Genomic DNA, 25,064 nt, shown 5'->3' with positions numbered 1-25,064 from the left:
TCAAATACAAGTCACTTGTCCTCACTTTCTATGCTCTTCCTGACCTGTCAACATGCATCTTATCATCAAAGCTTTGACAGCTGCCTCCTGTCTGACAAATTCAACAAGGTAGTTTGGGGTAAACAGCAAAGACGTTTGGTCTGAAACCAGAACCTCAAGGCAAAACTCAACCATTTGCTTCCAAGGAAAAAGTTTTCTGAAGACAAGTGAATAGCATCCCTTGGGTTTCTCACAGCACTGGGGAAGTTCATTTAGTCCTCTGAACTTCTTCCCCTACTTGCAGCAAGCCACTTGAAGTTGCCAAGAGCATTTATTGTAGAATCCTTCTCGTTTTGCAGGCAGAGTATGGTGGGAATCCATGTCGTGACGGAGCAAGGATTCATGCTCACCTTGCTAACACCCACAACCCAGGCACGTGTGCACCCCCTGCCTGGGAGCATGACCCTCCTGCATCACAGGCCATGTTCTCCCACAGGCCAAGTTGCAGGCTCTTGCTTTCCCTTGTGCCGTCCCAGGCCATCAAGGAAGCACCTTATCTTGTGCAGGAGCACGCTGCTCCCCCTTCTCTCAGGACCACAGCACAAAGCAGGAACTGGCACTCATACTGCACCCAAAGAGCAACGAAATGAAGCCTGGGTAAGCAAAGAATCAGCATATGTCTGTGATAGCACTGACATGAATTCAGCTAACCTGTGCTGACAGATGAAAGTGAAGCAAAGCCACAATCAATATTCTTGGAGCAAGGGAAGGTAGCGAGAGAGAACAGATACCCCAGTGTGTTTAGCAGGGCTCCAGACTCGGTCATCTCTCTGCATTGCGATATCTTTGGCAGGGTTGCTGCATGTTTTCAGTATTTTTTTGTTTAATATGGGCATTCAGGGCTCCCATCCTGTAAAAGGAAACCATACAAAAAGAAGGACATGCTCCTTTAAAAGGCAACATGTGTGAGCAGAACCCTGTGGGCTCCATTTGAGCACAGCAGCTCAGGGAAGGGTGACAGTGTATAAAACCTCTCGAAGGTCCCTTGGCCCCCACCCTATCTCTCCCAGTTTGAAATAACCTGAACTGTTAAAAAAGATCCAGAACTTATGAAACTTTGAGGGTGTAAAGAAGGGGTGGTGGAAGGCAGAGGAGAAGGTGCTGGGTGCTGCAGGATTTTGTCAGGATTTGTAAGACATATGTGCTGGCTGGTGGTGGGATGACAGATCAGCCAAGCCTATGGCAAGACAGGTTGGTGCCTTAGGACAAAAAATCCTGGTGTGTGTTCGTTATGGCCAGACAAAATGGGACAATCCCTTATCTCTTCGTTTTCTCTTGCTAACTTCTTGTAATTTAGATGAAAGAGGAATAGCCATGACATGAGGGTCCTTCCTCTCTCAGAGAGGAACATATGAGAAACAAAGTTATGGTCCATCCTGAAACTTTTACCTTTTTATGAAATTTTGGCTCCACTTAACTGGTAGCATTCTTTGGCTTTGCGAAAAAAAAAAAACAAAACAAAACCCCCACAATTCTACTACAAAAGGAGTAGGAATGAAAAACAATGGGGGTTCACGATTTTTGTCATGAAATTAAACCTTTGCTTAGTGCAGCATAATAGTCCCCTGCTCCTGTTTGTAGGTGTGGAGTACGTGTGGTGCAGCAAGGAGCTGTACACTTCTTCCAAGAGGTCCCTATTGATTCAGTCCAAGTTGCTGGCAAGGGTGACCAGATGTGTTCTTGCTACCCGCGGTAGCTGTCTTGGTGATGACCTATGCAGACTGTGGCAACAAGAGAGCAGAAAGGGATTGGAACAGACAAAAGTGGTCTTAGTCTGCCAGGGGACGAGTATTTACATCGCAAATCAACCATCCCACCACGTGCTCCTTGGAAGCATCTCTAGGGAGGCCAGGACCTGAGTGGGAGCCTTCTGAAGCCAGTGGAAAGTCTTCCATGGGTTTTGGCAGTGCATGAGTCAGGATTAAAAAGCATGGGCTTCCATTCCCAACCTGTCTGCAGACTGGGAGCTCTGCTGCATGGTGCTGAACATGAATGCTGTGAATGGGGAGGTCTAGATGACTGTGCTCTCCTGGTCCTGGGGATGAAGCCGTGCTATTTAGCAGTGCAGTGTTTGTAACAAGAACTTCACCCGTTTTAAACTACCCCAACATAATCTTGTTCCTTTCTAGATAACGTTCCTTTGTCTCAGTCAGTCTCTCCAGTAGGTTATCATAGTTCTTAGTCATTATTTTTTAGATAAGCTTTCCTACTTTCTGCCCAAAATTCACAAGATATCCTTTCATTTATTCTCTCTAAAATGAGATAAACCATGAGAGACCAGTCTCCTGGGGCTGCACCGTTCTGTAGTGAACCTCATGTAAAAGATATAGGGTACATTTTCAGCAGTGTGCGTTATTATTAATGAAGGCTGTGCGCACACAATTCTTTGTCCATCACAATGAAAATTTACCCTCATGTATCTTGTAAATCTCAGATGTAGATTTCACTCGCAGCATTTTATTTTGGGTATTCTTTGATTATTTTTTTCATATTAGGGAACCGTAACGATAAGTCCCTGCTCAAGTGAATATACAACTAGACCTCATATGACACTGAAATTTGATAGTTTTTTTTCTTTTTGGGCTTAAAAAATTTGCCTTTCAGAGCTATTCAATAAGAGAAATGTTAATGAGAAAAATTTTAACAAGGCAAGCCCTGGCAGTGACCCCCTCGGATCTAAGCACCGCTGCAAACTCAGGGCAAGCCTGGTGCATGAGGAACATCTTGCAGAATATCACTGGCCTTCTGTTCTATCAGCGCTGTAGTTCTAGAAACAAGGCTCTTAATGAGGAAAGATCAATCCCAACAGGAAAACCTGTGATATCTGACATCAGTAGACGTGCATCCATGCTGTACAAACCAGCCCCCCCCGCCCCCCTCCAGCCCCTGCTAACAAAAAATAAAATAAAGTAAAATTGTGTCATTTTCTTTCAAAGTTTAAAGACTCAGGATCACTTCGTGTAGCATTTAACTATCATTTCAGTCAGGCTTTTGAAGCTGTTTAAGTTCTTTTGTACCCGAGTTGTTTAATGTTACTCAGACAAGGTAAATCAAAGTCTAATAGAGTGGAAAAACAGTAAAGGCAGAAAATAGGTAAAAGATAAATCACACAGGAAGTTTTGCGCTTTTTTGTTATTATATTCATTGAGATCAAAGTCCTTGTTTCAGCTCTAATTAACAAAAGCTAATGCAGATTGGAGACCTTCTGGCACTGAGCAGAGCCTTGGAGGATACAGCTGAAATCTTCTGAAGATTTAAATAATTAATATGACACCTTGAGCTTTGGATGGGAAAATAAAAAATAAAAAAAAAGAAGAGGGGAAAAAAAGAGCCCCATGTTCAAGTTTAAGAACAATGCTATTGCCAAGTTTGATACCATTTGTTCTGATGAAAATGAGCTGAGTAGACTGCACTGACTTCATTGTCTGGTACATTGGCAGTTCAGTGGATTGTTTCACCTTTTGTCATGCTAAGGGAGTCTTTTGTGCAGTACTTTGTTACCCCCAAGTCTGCCCCAGTTGAAGAAGGATAGAAAAAGGCAAATCTGCTTTAGGGACTTGGAGGATGGTCATTTAATGGTTTTTAATCCTCTTAATCCACGTAAGAATGGAGATCTCTGAGTGAAAATCCCATCCCAGAAGTCCTTATGATTCAAATGCCTGGCTCAGGAGACTGTCTTTTGAAAAAAAAAGCAGCAAAATATTCTCCACTACTGTGGCATTGTGGTTTATTTCTCTCCGGTTTTCCAAAGCTGTCTGATGCAATATAAGTAAACGGAATGGAAACCTACTTCAACTCCTGTGAAGTATGAGAACAGAGAGTGCCCGGTGCCAATCTGTGTGTTTTGGGCACTCTGGCAATTCAGTTTGATTTTATAAAAATGACAAGGACCCTCTTCTCTAATTGTCTCAACTGTATGCAAATCTCCCCGAGATAGAGGGGATAGGTTTGGGCATGCACTAATGCCCTCACCAAGCTGTTTTCCGCTCAGATATTTTCTAGGTAAATGAAATCCTCTATTGAGTTTGGAAATAGATTACTTCTAAATTGTTGACATAATCATAGCTAAGCCTTTCTGCTGAGTTCATTATTACTTCATAAAAGCATGATTTCTCTTCCTCTCCCCCCCCCCAAAAAAAAAAAATCAATAGATCTAATTTGATAAGCCAGCAAAGGACTGTGAATAGGCAATTTTCATAAGTAAAATTAAAGAGGATCTGAAAATGAAACTGATTTTTCTTGCTGTCAATCTGCAGACTTGCCATTTGCCACAACAGGTTGAGTTTAAAGTAATTTTTCCTTATATGCACAATATTACGATTTTTCATTTGTTTATTTAGTTCATCACCTGACATTTTAGAACTGGTTGAAAGAAAAGGAAAAATACAGCTTCCAACTTATAATGAACTACGTTAGTTATAGAATAGAGCATGCTAAAAATGATTGGATTTCTTTAAAAAAAAGAATGAAAAAATAAAGTTATCACTGCAATAATTATAATCTCGGTAGGTAGCAAACAGTTTTAACAAAACAGCATGGCACAGCAACTCAAAGCATGTCTGAAAAATGAGAACTCATTAATTTAGTGTTTTCTCTTCCAGTCAGCTCACTGACATGCATTTCTCAGCTTCTATTCCTATGGCTCCCCCTCACCCCAAAAACCGCAACAGCAACAAAACGAACAATTGTTTTCTAGGCTTTTAATGCAATTTTTCTGACAATTCAACTTTCACAAAACAACCAGCTGCCTAAATTCATTCCAGCTAGATGTTAATATTAATGGACTCTAAGTGTGCTGCAGGAAAAACTGGGCATTATTTTACTTTCTTTTCCACTGTATGCAGAAAAAGGTACACTAGAGATGCTGTCTATTGCATGCCATAAAGACTTTGGCTGTCACCTTGCCAAGATTTCTGTTCCTCTCAATGACCATGTAACGTCTCATTTGAGGCCAGAGAGGAAGAATCTGTTATGAAAGAGTTATCGGTGCTGTAAGCTTCCCTGTTTCTTCATTGCCTGTTTGTACAGCATCTATTTGAATCTCACTTTTACTGAGCTGGGCCCCGAATGGGATGTGTGCTCTTTTTGGATGCTAGGGTATCTTTGTGATGGTGCAGCATCAGAACAAGAGAGGCACAAAATGACAGCCTGGCACGTTTCCTTACTTGTCTCCTCACTGTGATCATAACTCCTCTTTGGCTAATGCCTTGCCCTTTAATTTTTTCTTCTTCATAGCAATCTCTATTGGTAATGTTGCAGGGACTCTTGACCAGCATTTGCGGCAGAAACTGGCCTGCATCCCATGCTGAGTGTGATCTTAATACGGTATTTTTCTCCTCCACAGGGGACGGTAGCAATATGTTTTAGTGTGCTGATTTATACTCTTTTTTAAACTCACCTTCCTTAACCTTACCTTCAGCTCTAGTAGCTAACCCCCTAAAGCTACCCTCACACTTGCAAATGGCTAATGTAAGGTGAAGAAGAAACATGCGCAAGAGCCTATGTGGAGAAAGGTGAGCGCTTGTGTTCAGTGGTGGTATCATTTTACCTACCAGGAAGGGAACTGGGATTGTCAAGACATGATCATTCAAACTGCTGGTAGAAGCATGGCAGGCTCTTTTAGGAGTAAAAAGTAAAAGCAATAGTTCTTTGACCATTGGCTTCTTGAATTCTATCTGGAATAATCACTCTAATTTTGCCACAGGCAGGCTGTGATTCCCTTGAAGTAGCGCAGCGCAAGACATACCAGAACAACAGCAACGACAACAAAATCAAGATCTGAGCACAGGTTAAAAGACAGCTTAATCCTCTTTGGGAAACAGGATATGCTGAAGTTACCTGAGAGGGGTTTTTGTAATTATGAAAAGGAGTAGCAAGTTGATAGAGAAATATTTTTCATAGCAGCAAAAGTAAACCAAACCTAATATAGACATGGGGAAACTCTAGCAGTACTGTTACATGCAGAGAGTAATAAACTTACAGAATAAATTATTAGGAAGGACTAATGAAGAAAAGAGTAAAAATGAGTTTCAGAGTCATCTAACTTTTCTGGAGGGAAACAGAACTGCAGAGTAAGAAGGAAATATCAAGGGAGGAAAGAGATGAGCTTCCGCGAGCCAGATGTACTATGCTGGATAGACATTCCTTGGCTATAGACTGCCTTCTGTTTGCAAGACTTCATCTGTAGCACCAGCAGTGCCAGCCTGCTGGCTCTGAGGTGCTTTTTGTACAGAGTCCACCTCCGAGCCCCTGTTCCCAGGACCAGAACTGCCGTGGCCGTGCACTTCTGGCCAAAGAAAACAGTTTCGAAAAAGGGGTTACTTACACATTTGCCAGGCTCCCCTTGAGCCTGCTGATGTGACCTTTGCTGAGGAAGAGATGAGTGATGTTGAGAGTGATGAAAGCTAGGAGGTTTTGCCTGAATCTTTAACTGCCTGCAACATTGAAGGTGCGTAGTCTGTAGGTAGCAGCTTTACCAGGTGGGAGTGAGCTGAGGGAGCAACTGAGCTAAACCTGCACCTACTGACACTTGCTTTTTCTCTCTGGCCTCTGCAGCCCTGTTGGTGAGATAGGTTCAGGAGGGACCAAGCAGGGAGGCAAGGGCTAAAATGAGCACAAGTTTCACAAAAAGAAAAAATTGCACTTGAGACAAAAATGAGCCCATCTCCTCCCATGGGTGGGTGGGCAGGCAGGTTTTGAGGGGTGGAGGTTCAGCATAATCCCACACGACCCAGTGCTCTTGAACAGGTCAAGGTGATTCCTGAAGTAAAATGATTTTCTTCTTGATGTCTGCAGAACTGAACCCATCATACAACATGAGCTGGTATGAATTAATTTTATGGAATCTAATCTCCTCACAACACTCAGTTACTGCAGAATTAGGAAAGCACCATACAATTACGATTTAACAAATGGATCTGCCTGAAAATTACCTGTTTAGAAAGAACAATTTCAAAACTATTCTAGAATATCCTGGAGTGTGCCTTGAACAACATTCTGGTTTTGAAAAGAATTAACTCATTTGCAGTCATTTCTAATTCACCAAGGCTATTCTCATCTGACTCAGTGCCTGATATTCAGTGCGTTAGTGGTCAGGTAAGCTGAGCAGTCTGGAAGTATTTGTTAGACCTTGGATCTAAACTGCTTTATGAAATTAAGCTGAATATCCCTCCTACTTATTAATGCCCCATAAACAGAAAAGTTGGTGGAGGGCATCAGACCAGGGCTGTGCCACTGCTGTTTGCCATGGTGGAGTCCCTCTTTCCTGCCATAGTGCTACAAACGAACGGGCAAGTTTCCAGCGCTGGGGATCAAGGGGAAGGAGGAGAAAGTCCCTTCTGGGCCAGCAGTCAGCTAGCACTGCAAACAGGGAGAGTCTCCTGGCATGTCTGGGCTTCCAGACCTTATCCTGAACACATACACGCGCACCTGCAGGACCCTGACAATTTTTCCTTCCCACAGCCTGAGACTTTCACTCCAGGTTCCTCATGGGCCATGACAAGAAGCATCCAATGGCAGCTCCATATCTTGGCTGATGCCTCTGAAGATCTAGGAAAATCAGTTCAGGACACAATTGCTCTAACCTGCAGCGGACTGCAAGCAAGCTACAGCGATGGTGATGTGCCTTAAAGATTTCCAGAGAGGCTAGAAGAACAGTTAGGAAGATTTCTGGAAATGCAAGCTGCCTAATCGGAAAGAATGGATACTTTCAGCTCAGATCAAGGATCTTTCCTACCCTCCCTGCTGCAACCCATACTTTTGATTTGTACTCCCTCCAGACAGATTAAGACATTATTTCTGATTCTGATAAAGCTGAGTTTGGATGATAACTATTCTGGAAAGGAATCATTTCTGCTCTCTATTTGCACTATAGGAGGCTTCATCTTTCTAAGGAAATATAAATTAATAACAACAAACCTACTAGAAAGAGAAAACACTTTTTTTGCAGACTGTGCCTATTCTATCAAGGAGCTAACATTTTTAATGTGCCTTTCCAAAGTTTATTTCAACAATTCTTATTTCCTACACTTCATAGAAAGGCATATACTGTTCTTTAGATTATGCTATATATGTTCAATCATGTGAATCATAAATAACTCAGTTGTCATGAAGATTATGTTTGCGACTGTTTCTTTTCATATTTTTCACCTTTTACCTGACCAGATGTTTTAAAAATGTAAAAAATACACTGTCAGCAAAAGCATCTTGAATGAGACACGTGGGGGGAGTGGAAACAATAAGCAGACATCACACACACCACATTATAATGAAACAAATTAGGGTCTGGCTCAAAACACTTTAAAGGACGGACAGTAACCCCTTATTACCAAACTACAAAGGTAGTAATAACTCCATTCCCAGAGGTACCACTGCGATCAAGAAAAAGAACCCTAGTAGTATTTTTATAGCTTTTGCTTGAAATGTTTTTGAAGAAAAACTCTGACTTCTAAAGAGTTCTGAAACTGTGTGGTGTGTCTCAAGATAGATCTTAATGAAATTTGCTGCTATCAAAACTAGACTGCCTAGAATATGGCAGAGCCTATTAGGGCCTCAATAGCAACATTGATTTTAGGGATTTTCCCCTCCCTCTAAATACACTGCACACTTTTTTGATGTGTGAAGAGACTGAAGCTACTTAAAAGATATTTTCAATGGGATAGTTCTGAAGACTTCAGATAAAATATTTCAACGCAGTACCTGCAGGGACAGGAGAAATTGCTTCAGTTCATTTTGCCTTAGTTAGAGTCGTGTTAAATCAACTGCTTCTGGCGTTTGCAGGACTTTGTAGACATTCTTTCAAAAGTGTTTGAAAAGCTTCAAATAGATAAAGGTCTTCAAAAGGCAACTAGCACGGGGGACTGACATCAGTAATGCACCAAAGACCATCCAAAAGGGCTGATACACAGTATAAATGGGGCTTTAGTACCTTTTTTTTTTTCATCTGAGATACTAGCCATGTTCTGTCTTTGTTATAAGATCCGTTTGCTGCCAGGAGGATCCCTGATACGTAGTCTGATTGCCAGGAGATACAAGGACCTGACTCTTCACAGCTTGGAAGTGGATATAGTTATTTGCATGTGGGTTTAATATGCTGCCAGTTTAACAGGTAATTTACACAGCTTCTCTGTCAGGAGCAGTGAGACCACGGCGTGCAACGTAAATCAGACATGGTGACGTTTGCTCCCTCTGTTGACTTTTGGTGATGTTTAACATTGCCTAAGTTGAAAGGACTTTCAACCTAAGTTGAAAAGACTAGTGCTTCAATCTGAGCAACTACAATGTAAGCTGTGCTTTTCAAGATGGGTGGAGACAGAGATCTTGCCAACCCCACTCACGTGGGCAGCTCCCTTTATGGCTTCATGGATTTACTCATACAAAAAATGATTTTATGACTCAAGCTTTAAAGTAGCAAGAGACTTAAAAATGGCTTTCAAAGTATGAGAAGTGTCCACTGGAAACACCTAAAATAGTATAAATTCCTAGAATATAAGCAACAGAATCTATTTGTGCATCCTTATTTGTGCATGTGCAACTAAACCCCACTATTGCAATGGAGAGGGGAGTGCATAAAGCTGTACCACTGTCTCTCTGATGTAGGAAAGCGTATGAGACATCTTCCTACTGAGATCATTTATGCTCCGGTTCAGGTCCCTGTGAAAGATTGGCTGCCTGAATGCAGAATGAGAGTTTTTCCTACCACGGAAAGTTCCTCCATGTTTGCCCAGGGAAGATGGTGAGAAGGTTTTATCCTGGAATTTTAAGATCTCCTTAGGTACCTGATCCCCCAGCGCTAGCGACTCACCCTCCAGAGCCTGACCCTGCCCATTCTCTGAGAAGTCAGCTTAAAAAGCAGGGAGGAATAATATGATCGCAGTAGTGTATCTAACAGAGAGGACATACTGCAGTGTTTTGGATTTTCCTGATGGCTCATGGTGCCAAACTCAGATTTATCACATTGTTTTAGTCTTGTTAGGAAGTGGAAGAAGTGCGTATGCAAACTGAAACAGGTTTGTCGGTACCCATATGGAATAAAGTTGCTCGGTATTTTGCAAAGTCTGTTATTTGCGAGAAATAATCTTCAAAGTGTCATATTTTCATAAATATGCAGCCCTTGCTGTGAAACTTTAAAGAAAATCTTTTTGTCTCTTTGGTTATAGACTTAGGGACATATTTATTCTTATTAGTATGAGTCAGTAGATTTATACCAGAAATGAGTGTGAATCATACAGTTTTCCAAAAGTCCAATAATAAAGACTTTATGTAAAATAATGCCAAGAACGGCCTTTAAAAGTAAGTTAAAAGATTCAGTGAAGATTATACACTTTCTTGTTAATGTTGATCTTATTTACAAATTGTTGCTATAGAGACCAAAGAAACCAGATATTCTCTTTGTCTAGTACAGAAATGGCATTTTCACATTTTACTGTAAAATCTCTTTTTTGGCAGTCTGGGGCTTTGAAGCTGCTTTGATGGAGGTGTTTTCAAAGGGAATGATGGCAGAAGGCATTTTCCCCACGGCAAAGGCACCTGTTTGTAACCTCTAACCTAGGCATCTGGGAAAGTTTACACTGAAGGGAAAAAGGCAGCAGGTATTATTTACTTCTGTTCACTTTTTTGCTCCTTTGTATATTTAATTCAAATTAAAGTTTGTATATATAATGCCAGAATGAGAGCCTAGATCCTTCTCTGCACTCGAGAGGAGAGCTTTTTATTTGAGTAGAATCTTTACTGAAAGACTCTCATATTGCTCAACATGAAACTTTGGGATCATTCACTGATGGAAGAAAGCCTTTAACATCTAGAGAATCACAGAATAATTCAGGTTGGACCTTGGAAGGTCTCTGGTCCAACGCCCTGCTCAAAGCAGGGCCAGTTCTGGGGTCAGATCAGGCTGCTCAGGCTGCTCAAGTGGGTCTTGAAAGCCTCTGAGGGTGGAGATAACACAACCTACTTGTGGGGCACCTGCTCCACTGCCTGACAGTTCTCAAGGGGAAAAAGTTTCCCTTGTTGCAACTTGTGCCCATTGTCTCTTGCCCTCCTGCTATGCCCTGCTGTGAGAATTCTGCCTCTGTCTTCACAATGACGCCTCAGGGGCACTGGGGGGACTGCTTGGTGCCCCTAAAGCCATCCCTTCCCCAGACTGAGCAAGCCCAGCTCCTCCAGCCTCTCCTCGTGGGGCAAGTACTCCAGCTCTGACCACCTTGGGGGCCTTCTGCTGAACTCAGTCCAGTTTGTCCATGTCTTTGGGTCACTTGGGGACCCAAAACTGGACACAGTACTCTAGAGGTAGTTTAACAAGTGCTTCCCTCAATCCTCAGGCTGAGGTCCTGCTCATACAGCCCAGGATGCTGCTAGCCTTCACCTCTGCCAAGGCTGAGTTTATTGTCTACCAGGGCCCTCCAATCCTGTTCAGCAGAGCTGCTCTCCAGCTGGCATGCCTGGCCTATTAGCCAATATGTGAATATTTTTATGCTCAAGTGGTTTTCAATTCCCAGCTAATAATGCTCCCATTTTTTATCACATCTTGCAATGTCAGTAAATAGCCTCTTTCAAACCCAAGGACAGTGGCGCAGAGTAATCCTTGTTTCTTCTTTCTTTTGAAGGTGAGCTATGTATTTTTGGGCTGCTTTAGGCCACAATGATTCAAAATCAAAGTACTCTACTGAAACTTTACTCCTTCTGCCACAATTTCTTCCTTACCTGCCTATCTATCTAAACTATCTTATGGGAAGGCTTTTCTCACGTGAGGGTTATGCTCTGTGAAGTCTTAATCTTCATCTGACGTATTCACTGAATTTACTTCCAGCAGCACAGATAAATGCAGAAGTGCTGCATTTATGAAGCTGGCTTGAGTTATTCAGCCTCTGTATGCATATCACTGACTGAATGTCACTGTAATTTTCTTACAGATTGATTGACCAGATAGAGTTATGCTCTCTTGAGAAAGGAGAGATACTGTGAGCTTCTCAGAACAACAGAGCTTGCTAGAGAGGCAAAGTATTGTTAGACACAGAAGCTTCATGTTCCCCTTTCTTCACTGCTTGAATCACTGCATCAAAGATGGGAAAGAAAAAAGGTTTCTGTTCCTACTCCCCTCTGTTCCCAAACTCACACTCTTATTGTGATATCTGTCTCAAAATGCAGAGCACGCTCCCTTTACCTCCTCTCATATGAGTTATGAGAAGCTACAACCTCTTGTATAAACCTGAAGGAAGCTAGCCCTGCTGACATTTTGTGTGGCTCTTCACTAGGGACTGTACATATGTCAGATTGCCCTGAAGACTGTAAGATAAGCCCTTGTCATCGTTACTGGGTTTGCATAACAAGTCAATTGCATTTGATGTTTCTCAACTGAGGACTGACATAGGTATCTGGATGGAAAGACAGCAGCCTTCTAATACTGGGAGTCTAGTACTGGCGGTGAACCAGGTTTCAACATTTTTTATTAATGGCCTAAATGTTAGAGGAACAAATGTTTAACAGTAAATATCAACAACTTCTTTACTTATTTGAAAGCTCGTTTCTTTTCATAGAGGACAGGCCTGTTCATTCAGAGATTTTTAAACTGATGAGGCTGAGAAAGGGAGCTCCAATTTCTCATTCTTCTCTCTCTTTGCTGGTGGAAATCTCTCCTCCTTTGTTCTCTTCCCACAGTGATCCTCTGACTTCCCTAGTCTTCCCATTCTTCCAGGAGAGGCTTGGGAAGCCCCTTCTCCCAAAAGGAAAGAGGACTTCTCCCACCTGTTGGCCATACCATGTATTTTCAAAAAATGTCTTATCTCTGTTCATTATCAGGTTGACTACCCAGTTCACTTTCTTTCTCTACCAGCTGAGGGGCATCTGAAAGTAGAGACTGAGAAGTGAGTTAGGAGTGTGGATTTGAAGAAAGGCCACAAACTGAAGAGATGCAGTCACAAAAGTCACTCTCTCCCAAGATCTTACATTCCTAGCACCCAGAAAACCTCTCTTCTTCTGTTAAAGGCTTCTCCTTAGGAAATGGCTACTTCCTGACTACTTAATCTTCAGAAGGAGGGATCAGTGCTGCTGTTACTCCATGGCTTAGATAAAATTTGGATCATGCTCTTTGCTCTTCAGAGAGACTCCCAGAATCAAGAGTTTCCTTGATTTATGAAAATTGGTTCGGATTATCAACACAAAATGACTTCCGTCTATGGAAGCTTTCATCTATGCATTAGAACTTTTGCAACTTCTGACATTGCTGAAAACTCTCTGGGATAAGAACAGTAGAGAGGCAAACATAACTGGCTTTGTGATTCAGTCTTCAAGAAAAATGCTGAAAGGTGAAACAGGTCTCTGCAATGTTTCACAAGAGAAAAAGTCTCTCTTATACCCAAGAATGTCAGCTGAAATGACCTTTCAAAGATAGCAATATGTCATGGTTCAGGGCAAAACAGAAGAAAAATGTATTCTTTTGGATTGATAACATCATAAAATGTTGACTGGAATCTTTGGATTTGAAGACATTTGTTAGTTTTGCCACTTTGCTTCAAGTGATGAAGATGGGAGAGTGTTGCATTATGTAAGGCTTTGTGGCGTGGAACAGAAAAAGACAACAGAGTTCAGGAGCTTGCGGTGTGTTGTGGTTTGATTGATCACTATTTCTCTGTAGCACACATTAATGACTGTACTATTCCCATAAATTCTTCCTTTGACCTTTCTGAAGTATGGGTAACACAATGACAAGTGCATTTCTCACAGCTTTTGCACCAAGAACAGATTATATTTTACCCTTTGAGAACCTAGGCTAGCTTCACTCCAAATATTTTTCTTTTATGTTGTAGCCTAAATCCTTTACTCTCCAGCCCTGCAGGATCCGTATTTACTATTTGTCCAACAGGTGTAATACCATAAAAATTTATACTGCATATAAATGTTCAGGTATTTCTTTTTTGATTACATTATCTCATGAACTCATAAATCTCTTTAAGTTAATTCTAAACTTTATGAAGCTTTATTCATGGGTAGAGGGAAAAAAGGTCCATCTTAGATTCCGTGTACAAAAATCAATTTATTTGAAAATGCTGTAAGGTTTGTTCTTAGGTTTTGTGCTAAAAGGCAACTTTAAATCAATTTTAGTCATTTCGTTCTGAAGAAAATATGCCTGTGAGCTCACAGCTTCCACAAATCGTGGTATGCCTGATAGAAATGAGGGCATGCTAAGAAATGGTGCCACTATTGCTGTTTTAAACCACTGTTGCAAACACCAGTTCTCATTCAAATGGAATGTTTTATTGAACTGCTTTTCACACTTGCTGGATGAGATTTCAGAGTGATCTGTGGATGGCGCTGTGGATTTCAGACTGAAAATAAGAGAGTTGTATGGCTGCTTCCCCTGGCATCTTTAAAACTCTCCAGTGCTTCCTCTATTTCCCCTCCCCCGCACAAGGATAGCTGTGATGGTGAGAACTCAAGCGGTATTAGGTTTTCAGTGCAATCTTACAGCAATCATTGTAGTTTAGAAAGCAAAGGACTCACTTAAGCAGTCAAAAATTGGTCTATGCCAAGTAAGGCAAAGAAGTAATCAATCAACCAAATCCAGCTTAACGTGAGGATGCAAGACGATGCTCTACACAGCGTCACCAAACCCTGCAGGAAGAAGGCTAGAATGGGTATTCAAAGTCTAAATCTTGTCTGCTTGACTGCAGAAGGGAAAGAAGAAGAGGAGAAAATCAACTGCGTAAGAGTCAGGTATCCAGCTGAGCGTAGCTAGAGTGGTGGAGAAGCAATCATATGTCCTGTCGCAGTCAGCACGTAGGGGTGTGAATGCTGCAGGTTTGTAACTCAAAAGACTATGGCCACGCCTGTGCATCCACATTAACACCAGAAAGATAGATACACCAGAAAGCATTCAGATAGCCAAAGCTTTGGGGCAGTGTGCCTGGGAGGTTGAGAGAGTACTGATTAAACAGACCACTGCAGAAAGCGGGGCAGTGCTCACCAAGCCAAGTAGGAGCCGGTTACCCAGCTCGGCCTGTCGGCTGAAATTCTTGCTGCAATGCTGTGTCTTTTGCTGTGGCACACTGATCTCCAGATCATTTTCTTCCCCTCAGAAACATGAACAATAAAGGCTGGAAAGTTTAGTGTTAGTCTTTGATTTACTGATGACTGAAAAGTATCTGATTTAGATTGTTCAGATATGAAGATGCACTGGCCACATTAAAAGTTTACACATAGTGACTCATTACATGTGGTAACAGGATGACTTTTGATATTGCTTCAGTATCTTTCTTTGATGCTATAAACAGCATCATGGAAAGTAGCCTGGGTAATGACACACATCGCAATTTTCTTATGAGGAACCTCAAATAAAAGAGGGCTAGATCTTCAGATGGATCTGTAGTGAGATCTGGCAATAGTGCTGTTTACTCCAACGGAGAGTTTCACCCTAATTTTTGCTGAGGAAAATCGTCAGTGCTGAAAACATCAAACATTATTAACCTTTAGAAAAGGCCTCAGAAAAGTATTGCGTTGCCAGCTAATGTCAGCTGTCAAGGGGACGTTAGACCAAAAGTGGTAAATGATCTTTTTAGGGTCTTAGTAACAACAATGCTACTTTGATTTCGGTCCTTTAGGTACAAAGGCAAAGGTGAAAATAACATATTCCAGGGTAAACTTGAGTAATTCACTAATAAGAACGAACCAGTATACACAAATGCTGGATATTTCCTGTTGGAATAAAAATGAAGTTACAGAACTTTTAGCCTGAAGTTAAATATACAATTGTAGAGGTCTCTGATGTCATAAAATTAATTTTTGTTTGTTTGATACAGAATTCTTTTAGGAAGCCCCAAAGAGGCAAGAAATATAAGTGGGGAGTCACAAATATTTCTGTTGTCTTGTGAAATCAGCTCTGGCCACAATATGAGCTGTATGGTAGAGAGTGGCAGAAAACCATTTGTAGTATCCAAAAAAATGCTGAGAAGTCTTAACACCTTAAAATCAGCCTGAGAGTTGTTTTGGATTTAAATTTTATTTTCAGATATGTGTGGTAAATTGTACATAAGATCAAAAATGGAAGTTGTATACAAGTTCAAATTATGCAGCCTAGTTTTAAGGAGCATGAATTCAAATCTTATTGCTGATGAAGCTTTCTGCACATTGAAAACTTCTGTTCTGAAATCTGCTGGGATTCAGGACACATCCATATTTGTAATGCTGGGCAGCAATCTAATACTTTTAAGTATTAAAAGTGCAAAATGCAGAAGGATGATATTTGGAAAGAAGAGTTTCGTTTTACTCAACAACAAGTTGGCAGCTAGAAACTAAACCTCTCTCTGGTTTGACTTCTAATTTCTGCTAAATAAAAGTCATGACTCCTGTTCTTTACTACCAATGTGGACAATAACCAGGAAGTAAATGATTGCACTTTATGAGCAGAGAGTATTTATTCTTTGCCTAAAAGAAAGGCTTGTGGCTCACAGACATCTCAGACACTTCCAAGATAGATAAATGCTGTAAATGACTCCTAAGATACTTTGCTGCTGCAGCACATGCAATGGGAATGAGTTGAAATGATGAAGAAGGTGAAAAAATTTAATCCTTTCCTTATTACAATTCAATGTCCTGGGACAGTTCTGATGTCTATTGAACTTTCATGCTCAAATACAACATGTTGTTGCATAGATAATTAATTCAAAGAAGATTAAGAACAGAGGAATTGATCGGTATTAGGGATGGGAAATACTTAAAAAAGAGAGAATTCTCGGTTTACATTGCTGAGTCTGGGAATAATAAAAGCAAGACTGTTATGGAACAAAATGTGGTGGGTCTAAGTTCTGCTTTTGGTTACTAAACACTGCAGGACACTGATAAAAATATTACAAATGCGAAAATAGGAAAGTGCATTATTCATAACAACCCCTTTAATAGCAGGCACAGAATATCCTGGAAGATGGTGATTGAAAACTTCCAGCATTCAAACTGCACCTACCAAGACCACTAAAATGAGATGAACTTAAAAGTAATATGACTTTAAAAAGTAATAATTAGTGGTTATTTATATTTGCCTTATGATTTCTAAGCTTTTTGTGTTTTATGTTTCAAGTTTCTCAATACAATCCTGAGGAAGTTCCTTACTTTAAATTAAAGTTGAAATTTTCATGTAATTAACTATTTCCTGTAGCTGAAGGAAAACACTAACTACCAGGAGACTTGGAATAAGCTCTTATGAGTTGATAACACTCCAATATATAATGTGCAAGTGCCATTCATTGCTTAGGGATTCACTTAGTGATGGAATTTTAGGAGCATGGAAAGATATTCCTTAGAAGTCTAATTCGGTCAAGAGGAATTCAAATGGGAGAGAGGAATAATAACGGTAACAACACAAATATAAAGTCAGAGAGCTGCCAGTAATGCCAAGGATAATTAATTCATAGTGTGAATTAATTTGCTATTTTGACTGTGTCAATAATTACTTGCAACAACCTCTGAACTACATTTTCCTAAGTGAAACCTTTGTAATTTGATCTTCTAGCATGGTGCGGCCGCTGCAGAAGGGAGTCTTGCATGTTTTAAAATGATTTAAGGATGCGCAGCCAGAAAAAGTATTTCCTCTAATGGTTGTTCTTATTAAATGCTCTTTTGAACATGTAATTTTTCATGAAAGTTTCTGTTAAATAAAAAGATTTCAAATTTTTCCTGAAAAAACCCTGAAAATTCATTGCCTTTTACCAGTGGGAGAGCATTCAGCATCTTCAGTAAATGGATTTTCAGTTTTTCAACTAAAATATAAAATAACCAGCAAAAATAATATTGATTTTCCCACAAACCTGTGAAAAATCAAACCACAGGCTCTCCTTTAGGATGAATTCAGACTTACAAAACTTTTACTTTCTCCTCAAATGTGGTGTATCAAAATCTAGACAAACTCGGATCTCCTGCACCAGATTCTTGCCTCATTTCAAACATTGTAAAGCCTCAGGCTGCATTGTTAGTTTTGTTACATACTGAATCCAGAGGATCTTCTCCACTTTTGCGCTGATATCAGATCACAATTGCTCTATACATTGCATCAGAATTAGGCCCAGTGTAGCTTTGGATGGTATCTGTAGTAGGAGTCCTAGGAGACCAAGAGGTTCAGAGATCATGTAGGTGCCTGTGTGCAGCCCAGCTCCAGGCTGCTTCTGGTGGCTGGGGCAGGCACTGGTGTTTGTGTGATGACACAGAGGTGCATGACCTGGGAGAGAGCCGTAGTTTATGCCGGTGCTCCAGCCTGGACCGCAGAGGGCCCATGACGTCAGGACTTGTTCTGGTTAGTTCTGAGAGTGGCACGTCATTCTGGTGGCATAATCCAGCAACTCCTCGATTAGGAATGAGAACATTCTATGGGATATGCTTATCAGAGAAATTGTGGGAAGAAAACATTTATCCTGGACAAATGCCTCTAAACAGCAAAGAAAACAGAACTACCTCGGGAAAGGATGGAAACAGCGGCAGCTCTCAGCACAGAAAGTGACCTCTGAGTCAGGGCAGAAGCATTTCATAGCTGAAGGGTGTCCAAGATTGCTAGGATGAATTGCTCTGTCGAGGTGTCCCTCCCTCTCCATCAGCTGTAGAGAGCGCCTAGACAACCACATTAGATGAGTTGCCTGTCTTTTAGACGGCTAAAGTGAGGTGAAATGAGTGCCCTGCTTAGTGCATGCAGCTGCGAAAGAAGGGTAGCGGCTTTCCAATTGCCACATTTGAAACCACGTTATGAGAGCAGTGATCAGTGTGATTCTCGCCAGATTGCGGTGGTCAGGGTGAGTGGCTGTCACATGGTATTATAGTGAGTGAAGCATTTTGCAGGAGGAAAAAAGGTAACTCAGTCATCAGAGTTTTGCATTCCAAACTCATGAACTGACCGTTATGGTTAGTCCAGCCTTTACGTTTTTAGAAATAATAGTTCATTCTCTTCTATGTATTATTTCTATTCTTCAACAGGAAAAGGAAAATGATTTCCTGCTCTCTTAGCTCACTATCATTTCTCAGCTTTGAAGTGTCCATTCCAAATGAGCCAGTCATTTGGAATGGACATTGAGATAAGCTGAAATGAAGAGACTCTCCTCTTGGCACCTGCAGAAAAGTCTAGCCCTGTCAAGAGCTGGTTTACTGTCTCAGCAAGATCTGGGTTTTGGTACTCAGATAAGTTTGGTACTTCCTTAATTTCACCTGTTTGGCTTTAAAACAGCAGCAAGCATACTTGCTTAAGGACTACTTTAAATTTTTAATTTGGATTAATTATATATCACATATGGGCTTAATATAGGCTTAATATAGGCTTAATATAGCTTTTGACAATTTGAAATGTAATAATGAACAGGCTGATGGATAAGAAGGATTTTCTGAGTAATTTAAATGCAATTATAACAAAAATGAAGACTTTTCTTCCACATATTTTTAAATCTATCTTGCTGCCGAGCAGGAGATAACTTATCTGTATAAACTGAGGTCAGTTTACAGTGAAAAGTGCCCCAAAACAGCTGACCTGAAGAGCTAGACCAGTATCTTCCCCTTTTGAGGACAGAGGCATATTTCAAGTAAGCCAGGTCTGTATTTGCAGACCAGGGAGTAAATGCCCATTTGACAGTCCATTTGAGGGCTCTCTGGGACGGTTTCTTCAGCTCTGACAGAAGATAAAAGCTATCTTTTCTTTTTTTCCATTTTTTCAATGGTGAAAATGTGAAGTGATAGTAAATCATTAGTTTTTGGAGGGTGGAAAGTCTGAACAACTGTTGGTCATACAACTGTGGGTAAGGACAAAACAGTTGCCTGGTACAGGTAGGGTTTGCTGTAGACCAGCACGGACAAGATGAACAGGGCCAAATGCAGATAGGAGAATGACAAGCTACATCAGCAGCGCATTTTGGCAGAAAACTGCAGCCCTGATGAACAGCCCTGGCGGTAGCTGCCAGTTAGCTGCCCAAAGAGAGGACAAGAAGCAGCAGTCCCAGCTACAGGCAGATGTGGATCATACAAAGCAACAACAGCACAGCAGCAGAAATAAAACTGTAAACCAATGAGGGACAGTGAAAAATAGCCAGCACGCCAGACTCATCAGGGTATAGGCATGGATGTGGATGGTCTCGAAGTATGTCCATGGCCAATTTCAAAGGCAAGAGTACCAAAAATGTGAGGAACACAAGGTCCCAGCACACTTTCCCTGCTCTTCAAGACTGACTTTGGCAAAAAGGCAGAAACAAATTCCCCACCATTCTTCTGCTAATACAGAGGAGAGGGGGACAGGTCTAAAACACCAGCTTATTAAAAATGCTGTAATTATATCTATATATATCCGAGCACTTTGCCTTCCAGGGAAAAAAAGGTGAGCTGTGGGAGCTCCCCAGCACATATCAGGCCTTGCAGGTCTGGCAGGGCTTGCCGTGCTGGGAGTTAGGGCCATATCTTAGATTAGGCTATGCATTAACCATATTTTTGAATATGGCAAAACAGTAGGTGGTGGCATGCAAACCAAGCTAACAGAAGTTGCTAAAAGAACATATTTAGCAGTTTGCAAGGAGCTGGGGAGAAAAGACAGGTCTGCAGCGGGCAAGCATTTGGAGAAGGTGTGGTGACATCAGGCTGCAGACACCTGGCTATGGTACTAGCTGCAGCGGAAGTGTTATATTTGTTTTCTCACTAGGAAGCCAGCTCAGTTTTACAAGCCCAGAGCCTTTTCTGTTATTTCCCCAGGGTGCAGTACAGGACACAGCAATCATCTCAGTACCTTCCTTGTACAAGTCACTGCAAACTTCCCATGAAGTTTCTTCCATACTTTTCGAGGTGGTGCCAGTAATTTCTTCAGCAAGAATGGGCCTTCCCGCTATTACAGTGAGATGAAGAAATCTCCTTTATGCTTATTTTTGCCAGTCCAGTTTTAGGGAGCATCCAGGCTTGAAATGAAGCAAAAGCTTTAACGATTGCTAGAGCTGTCTGGCTGATTGTAAAAGGTCTGCAAAGCTTTAATCCTTCAGTTAGAGACTTAAGGCATACTTCTGTCATACTCTGTAAGCTGTGAACTGAGGGAGCTTTTCTGGGTGGGAAAGGAGCAGTGACAACCAGAGCTCCCATTGCTCTGATCTGGCTTCACAAAGCCAGGCTAGTGCTCTGACTAGTGGCTTTCCCTTTAGGGTTCCTGGTCACATGGAGAATCCCTAATCTGAAGCCCGTTCCAGCCTTCTTATTACCCAATGGCTCCACTCCAGTTCTGCCAACCAGATTGGGTTGAATTTCAAACCAATCAGTTTTCTAAATCAAACACCTTTCTCTCCCAACTCACTTATTTGCAGTTCTGCGTTCTGTTTTTGCAGAAGCACTGACCGTTTTGTACACTGGCGCGGTCCTCCTTTTCCTGTGCGTTTCTTCACACATGCTGCTTGCTGCTAGCGGCCTGTTTTCCGTCTGTTTTAGCTCTGCTACTGCTGTTTCTTTTAAAACTGCTTTTGCTGAATCTAAGGAAGGGGAGCCTGCAGCCAACAGTGCCATAAAGCTGAGACAAACAATTGTTAAATGCACGAAATAAGCAAGCTGGGAAAAGGGGGAAAAATGATGTTTTCTTTTGATCTTTCGTTGCTAATTATAACAATCTTTTAGGACAGTTATATTAATAACAAGCACTGCATTTCAGATGAACCTGATGGGGTCCTTTTAAGAGCACAGAATGTCTTGGCTCTGTGCAAAATCTAAGCAAATCTCCAAGGTCTTACAAGTTTGTCATGGTTCAGCCACCAAGAAGCTGCGTGGTTCAATATCAAGAGGCAACTCACCAAGCTGCATGGGAACCTGAGGTTTATGAGGTAGAGCTGACTTAGGAGGGCACTGGGGACAAAGACAACAGATACAAAGGGAGCAAGTCACTTAGTTATTCAAGAACAGAAACTTTGGGTCCCTAAAGTTTTGAAAAAGTTCACTTTTAACATTGGAGAGAAGTGAAGGAGGAAGGTGCGGCAATTTATCAGAGTTAGGGAGGCTATTCATACCTAACAGGTAGCACTGACAATACAATGAAGAGGGAATGAAAGAGTAAAAGAAACAGGCTCTAAAGTTAGCACTACCGGAGAGGAGAAGGTAAGGCAGTTGATTGTGTGGTAAATTAACTCATGTGAATTCTGCCCTGAGGCAGTGAAAATATTTTTGTTGAACTTTCTCATTTTTGGTGAGCTTTCTCTACACAGTAGTGCGTGGCTCCTCCTCCGAGGAACTGGAATGAAGGCTGGACTGGCTCTTCACCGGGCTTTGGAGTTCAGGGAAAGGAGTTTAAACTTGTTGCACTGAGGAAAAGTTGCAAAATCAATCCTAGGAAGAGGGTAGAAATTATAAAATTACTGAAACATGAAAATGAGGTCTTACGATTCCTTTTTTTCATAACTCAAGAGGTGCTCAATGTTTCTTTCCACTGCTTAATAGTTATTTACCCTTTTAAACTCTTTCTTTCTGTGTGTATTATTAACAGAATGGAGGAAAAAAAAGAGAAGGAAAGAAAAAGGGGGAAAAAGGGGACAGAGGAGGAATAAAATTACAAATGACTTGCTCAACCTTAGTTCTGAGTACTGTCCAAACTGGAAAAATATGAATAATGTTTTTCCTAAAAATATTTTTTGTCAAAATGTTTTTCATAGTTTCTCAGGTTTTCATGGAAAACTTATTAGCTGTTATATAATATTGGTCACCTTTTCTGAGTAAGTGCAATTTCTTCTCTCCTTATTGCCTTTGTAGAAATAGTACAAACAATTAAATATGTGTGAAAGGTTATGTGAATATTTCTATTTTTTAAGTAACTGCTGTTAGAACCCAAGAGTGCATTCACAATGGAGAATGCTTTCAGCCTTGCTCTCCTTTCCTGTGGTGAACTATATCTTGCCCAATCTGCTTTCCAGAAGTTTAAAATAAATAATTAGTTTGCAGGAAGAAAGATCCAGCAAGCCATAAAAACACTATAAGGCTTTTTTTGCCCAGTGGATCTTCTATTTAGGGACCATGAAATCTCTACCTGTACTAGCGGGAAAAAGTGGGCTCTGAAGTGGCTGTGAACATGGGATACTCCGCTCTCCACCTGGCTGGCTTCCCATCCCCATAACAGCCTTATGGCTGTAGAGGCATGGTGGTGGATGATTTAGGGCATGAGCAGCATGATGCTGTACTGCTAGACCTTCTGCAGAACCCTTTGTGCTCCAGAGGGCACACTCCAGATACACCTGGGCATTTGCTTCTGAACTGGCTGTCTGCATGCCCTTCAAAGAGGGATTTATGGGCGGCCCCCAGGTTGACAGTGTAGACAGATGCAGGCTGGGCTTAAGCTTCAGTGGGATGATGCAGATGATGGGCACACAGAGTGAGTTTCAGCTAGGACAGTCTATGTGCTTATCCCTGCTTTTTAATGCATGGTGATGGTATGGTTGAAGTACTCAGACTAATCACTGCTTGCAAAGGAAGTGTTACTTTGTGAAGGAAAAGCAGTATATGGATTGCAGATTTGACAGAAAACTGAAACGAAGCCTTTTCCTCTTGTTTCCTGAGAACGAAGCGTACATGAGACCTAGTGACTTATCTGTCCCAAGATCTATTGCCTCGTACTTTTTCATCTTCAGTCCTCAGCGTCACTGGGTTTGCTGTATTAGCCTAACGCTGCGTTAGCAACTGTAAGTGCTCTTTCCTGTTTCTCTGTTACTTTCATACCCTCTTTCAAGAAAATCATTTCTTAGTGTATAGATTTGATGACTGACAAGCCATCTTTTTTTGTTTTGTTCTCTGGTTGTTTCCTAAGCCCTGAGACTTTGCATTTAAAGTATCTTTGAAGGGTAAAGCCTATTACTGTCTGCCTCCTGACCATCAGGATTTAATCGTAGAGTCATAGAAATGTGGCACTGGATGTGACCTCACCCCCTGCATTAGTCCTTTAGGCTCCAGCGATTATATTAATTAGTAGAGCTACATATCTATGGCATACATCCTGATGTCTGCTTGCTGTATAGATAGTTTAGAGAAGGATCAAATAATATTTTTCTTCCGAGGAAGGAGTGTATAGATTTCCCAGGTATATTTTTGGAAAGACCGAAAATATATTAAACATGCAGCACATATTTTTATATTTTTTCATCTATCAATTTTATTCTTATCCAGTGCGAAAACTGTCAGGCTGCTACTTAGATTAATTTTCCAGGCTGCACACATCACCTGCAAATCACTCTGCTTCAATAGGGAAACCATTGGCTTGTGGAGCACTGGTTAGTATTTTTTATGGGGCACCTTTTCTCTAGATGCAATAATCTGTCTGTCTCATCAGAGACATGTTGGCATAACTGACATACACTGAAGTGGCTGATCAAGAAAGACCTGCTATGAGGCAGGGTGAAGACGGGCTTGCGCGCCATCGTTGTCAGCTGACACAAGATGAGGAGGTCTCACTTCCTGTTACAATGTCTAATTATGTATAAGAGATCAAGCAAAGAGAAACTATAATTCACAAGCCACAAAAGATGAGGGAGAGCCAAAAGTTGGTGATAAGCATAACAATATTTAGGTATCTTTACTCTCAGAGCATATTATGAAATGAATTAATTAATCTTTTGATTTTGAAAAGATACAGTGCAGCCCAACTTCGACCCCCAAAGCGTGAATACTGTGTACAGAAAGAACATTGACCTGTACAATTCATCCTTCACAAAAGAAGAGTTGTTCCAGTGCCTTTACTTTGCCTTTTTCCTTTCAATTCCTTTAAAAAGCTACTCCATAGACTAAGCGGTTTCAGTTGATATTCACTTCAAATGTCTGTTTCCATGTCATTAGAAAACATACTTCACTTAGGTCTCCAGAATAAATCACTTCCTTCTCAATGTTTATGCCCTTCACAGGTTTGTTGATTATATTTGTGATCTTGCAGTCACTGTCCAGTATAATTGTCCCATTTCCATAGCTGGCTCTGTCAGTCTTCTCCCAGCCCTTTGGTTTCTGAGATTTGAGCTATCCCTGTCGTAGGTGAATATGCTTTGTGTGGCAGCTTCATGCATTCTCTGCAGACTTTATTT

This window comes from Struthio camelus, chromosome 1 (assembly GCF_040807025.1).
Source record: "Struthio camelus isolate bStrCam1 chromosome 1, bStrCam1.hap1, whole genome shotgun sequence".
NCBI lineage: Eukaryota > Metazoa > Chordata > Aves > Struthioniformes > Struthionidae > Struthio > Struthio camelus.
This window is presented reverse-complemented; position numbering follows the sequence as displayed.